The sequence below is a fragment of the Drosophila willistoni genome, unplaced genomic scaffold, assembly GCF_018902025.1.
Source record: "Drosophila willistoni isolate 14030-0811.24 unplaced genomic scaffold, UCI_dwil_1.1 Seg68.1, whole genome shotgun sequence".
In the NCBI taxonomy this organism is placed as follows: Eukaryota; Metazoa; Arthropoda; class Insecta; order Diptera; family Drosophilidae; genus Drosophila; species Drosophila willistoni.
In genome coordinates this window covers 4,791-9,545 of record NW_025814594.1, presented here as the reverse complement: position 1 = coordinate 9,545, position 4,755 = coordinate 4,791, and positions in this window count along the sequence as shown.

The window sequence follows — 4,755 nt, the reverse complement described above, 5'->3', positions numbered from 1 at the left end:
AGGTAAGGAAAAAGTTACCAATAATGTTGCAAGGGTATACAAACTTTGACGCGGTCGAAGTTAGCCCCGGCCCTCTGGTTTTTACATAAAGGCTATGTCGAATAGGAAATTCATCTTTAATGGTCACGCACGTTTGCTCTGCTTGGCCACTTATTGGGTGAGGGTGTTCAGTTTCTTACCAGCAGTCCGGACAATAAGCAGCGATCCAAGCTGCCATCGATCAGTAAACAGGATATTGAGGCTGTACTGCCGCGTGGAGTACATGCCAAGGAACAGGTCCTGAATAGCATGATTGTGAAGCGTGTTGGCAATTTTCTGCAAGATCACACTCTACAGTTATGGCGGATCAAGCTATAGTTAAAGGATTATTCAAATTTGCTTATTTTTTTGCAGATTAAATTCCCTGATCTACGCGACACGGATAGCAACTCTGTAGAGTTGGCCGTAAGAAGAAGGATAAAAAGGGCAGTGGCACATTTGTGCCAATTGCCTATGGAGCCTTGGCTATGCTGGCCGGTAAAGCCTTGATTGTCTTTAAATTGGCGCTGGTATTGGCATCCATAATTGGCATCAAGAAACTATTGAGTGGCGGCGGCGGAGGCAAGGAATCCTCTCATGAAGTTGTTGTCTCCTCTGTCGGCCATTCGGGCTGGGGTCGGGACTTTGATAAAAAGTCCTTTTTGGCCTACAGCGTCTGGAAGCCGGCAAAGGATTCGGCGGGCAAAGAGAAGAAGCCAACCAAAGAACCGATTGCCGAATAAACTGTCTGACTTGAATGTGTGTAAGGTTTAAGTAAGCGCTAAATTAAATATAGTTAATTCTGCTTTAAATCACAAATAGTCTCAATATCGTAAGAGCTAAAAAGGTTGAGGTTTTCAGGAAACAAAGGCCGTCTTGTGGGCAATCCATTTCCCTATACAAACGTTTTCTAACATAAAGGCTATGTCAATTTAAATAAAGTCAACTGTTGTATTAATGTCATTGTAGTGCTCTGTAATATACAATGTGAAAACTAAAGAAAATTTGATGAACAAGGAGAAATTATATGAGAAGAGCGGCGCTTTAGTATTCAACGAGTAAGGGCATTAATTCGTGCTACGGTTAGGTTAGAAAGAATTAGGTTCAAGAATTGATTTGAATCGAGCAGACTTTCTATATGATTGCACCATCGACTACAGGTTGCATCGATTAGTTTTGTGGCATTGTGGCTTATTGAAGTTTGCTGATAAAATGACTGTTCTGTGCTGCCTTAGTGGTAAAGTTGGGGACATTGAATTGCAATGTGTGTGTGCCAAAGAAGTGAGCAACATGCTCCACCAGCAATGAATCGACCTCAGATTCACAAGCTTCCACCTCTTCTGGAATATCATCGGTTTTCACCAAGGCAATGCCCTCTGTCAGCCTCACATCTTCGTTTTCCCTATCAAAGTTCAAATATTATCATGTGACATCAGGAATGACAGAGTGAAAGAGAGAGAGAGAGGGAGAGATGGTGGCGTTTACCTTCATGCACAACACCATCGGTCGCCGTAATCCTTGACCATTTTGCGGGCACTCGTCAATAGACTGTCTGCCTCGGAGGCAGCTGCCGCCGTTGAGGCAATCAGCGCGAAAAGACACAAATTTAAACATGATTGTAATTTTTTTGATATTTGTTTTTGCTCAAACACTAATGACACAACGGAGAGATGCGAGTGGTATATTATCCTTTTAGATGTTTGCACTAGCTGAGCGTGCTTTTGGCTTGATTTGCTTCACTTGATTGAGTGGCACTGCGCTCGATTGGCTTGTTCGATCTGTCAGTCAGAAGACAATCCGTAAACTGTGAATAAAAGACTCCCGCGGATCCAAATTTTATTCCGCGGAGTTTTATTCCCCGCCAGCAGAGCAACGACAGCAGCAGCAGGAGCAGCAGCGACGAAGCAAACAGAAACAGAAACGTTGGACAAAATAAAAATAAAAAAAAGACACCGGCATTGATGATGCGACACGATGCGAGTGCTTCACACTCTCCTACCAATCCCCCACCAGAATTGAAACAGTAGCCGAGCTTAGAATTTAAATAAACAGCCCGAAGAAGACGTTAAGAGGAGGCGCATCGGCTGCAACCAACCTGGCCAAGAGCAAAAGACCGAAACCTCCTGATAGAGGCCGGTCGACAGTGCATATGCGTCGCAGTTGCCGTTGTCGTTGTCGTTGGCAGAGCCGTTATTTTGTTGTTTATCAAGACACTAAACCAACGGTTAACAACTATATGCCACACACACACTGACACACAGATTGACACACACATGCTAACAAAGTGTTAAGGGGAGAAGGTAAGAGCCATTAATTGTTTTAAGCTTAGCTGGGCAATTTATTTCGATATTATTGGCATTCATTTGACAGCTTAAAAAGATATATGATGGCACTTATAGGCAAATGGTTTTTTTGTTCTTTTTCTGCTAACATCATGGCATACTTTCAATGCTTTTCAATGTTAATCTCAGTCATAACCACAGCAGAAAGTGCTACTCCATTTACAATTGCAGGCACGTGACTTTGTGGTATAGGGGAAGGAGGGTGGCCACAGCGCAGAGAGATGGGTGGTGGCTAATGTGGAGAGGGTAATTATCAATTGAACCAGCACCAACCACACCATCCATACTAGCAGCACCACTTATGAATTTGGCTGTGTGTGTGTGTGTGTATATTGGTCGAAAGCAACCACAAGTGCGCAGCCATCGTATCTCGAATTGGAGTAAAATAGAAAATTAACTAGTTTGCAGGCGGTATGAAAAATAAAACAAAATACAAGATGAAAAAAAAAATTTGATTTTAACTTTGCTGTTTATTTGTGTTTGTTTTTGCCTCACATCTCGCTCGAACTCGAACACTCATAATGTGTCGGTGTGTGTGTGTGTATCTGCAGTTTTGTATGCCAATCGCCATCAGTTGCACATGGATGGATGGATGGATAGATGGCTTGTTGGATGGTTGGATATACAACTTCAGTCGACACGCAGATACAGATGCAGTGGAAAAGTATTTCATTGGCTTTAAATTGCCACACGTCTTTTGCGTCTGCTGCTGCTGCTCTCTAGACAATTGCCCCAAAAGAAGAAAGCGACAGATTTGCATGGCCACCAAACCAAACAGATGCAAAACACTCGAATCAACGACTTGTCGGAAACAAGAACTATGCAAATCACCTCCACGTGGCCTCAGATGGATGCGTGATGGTTAATTGTATTGTCACGAGAAATGGGCAAAGGGCGTGTGGTTTTTTTTAATGAAAGTGAAATAAAAAGTAATTGTAAAAGACAAACGAAAAACTAACCATTGATTATGTTTTTTCTTATGCAATAGAAATTGCTTTGCTTAGCTCACATTATTTTGCAAATATCTTTTGTTTAGACATGTGCTTCAGTAATTTCTCTCAATATTATTACCTTCTATGCCCTTGGCCCTGCCAGCGTGTGCGCAAAGTTGCTAATTGAGCAAAGCTTCAGTGCTGACCTGAATATTATTTGTGCGAAATATTTTTGGCAGTTCAGCAAAATGATTATTACTTAAAGCATCTCTCTTTTTCTCTCTCCCCCTCTCCAATTGGTCATCATCCCAGCCCCATAGTTTCGTCCCCTGTCTGCCCAACCCTTATCCACAGTGGCATCTTACCAAAGTGACACCTTTTGAAAGTTTCACTTTCATTCCGCATAGCTGGCATTCGCCCCGTCGACTCTAAATTCCGGCTAGCAGCTCTATCTCAGGTCCGTCATGTTAACAAGCCGCCCGTGATGTGCTTGAGTAATTTTCAATTAATGAAAGTGCTGCGTAAAAGTCTAACCAAGAGTAAGTCAGTTCCACTGATATTCCAGTGATGACATCAGTATTCGCAATTAAGTTGTCCCATTCCCCCAAAAAAAACCAAAATGTGTAAAGGGCGCCTTCTATTAATCGAATTGGGTGGGAAGGTTAGTCAATAAATGTATGTGGGTATTAAAAAGGTTCCCTTGACGATAAGTTCAATGTTCTATAATTGACGGGCAACTAATTAATATTTTGTACAGCGAATCAAAAGTGAAATTGTCGCATACCAAAGAAAGCAACAGCAACAGCAACCATGCTGCAAGCAAGAGTATTTCGGTTTATCTATGCATATTGCACTGGACTTTGTAAGATTCATACATATATGTGTTTATATATATTAGAAAGCGAAGCAGCGTTTTTTGAAATTGTTATTGTTATCATAAATTCAATTGTCGTGTCTCTCTCTCTCTCTCTACACCTGTATGGCTTTGGGTTTGGGCTAGGGGCATGATTAGTGTTATAGTGGATGGAAAAAAGATCTAGATATTACTAGGCTTCATGTGTTTTTTGCACAGCCATTTTTTAATGATCATTTTGAAATTTTATGAAATATGATAAAATATATGTAAATGAATTTGACTACCCAGAAATTGTATTTTAACTGGTAGCATCTGTTATTAATAGTCTCAACACTGTCAGCGTCCATTTATAGATCGATCGTTTCATTAACGCATACTTTCGTAATATTATCGTTGGAGCATGGATCCAAATCATTTCTATCGTAACAGACCATTTGTATGTTTGAACATCATTATTTTGTCGTTCGAGCATTTCAGAGATTTTACTTAAGCAGTCTTCTACTTTAGGCAGTATGACTCGAGCTGGTAAGAGATGTAGAAATTCCGTAAGGGGAACAGCTTCGTAGTTATCTTTTTTGCAGATGACACCCAACACCCAATCCATCGT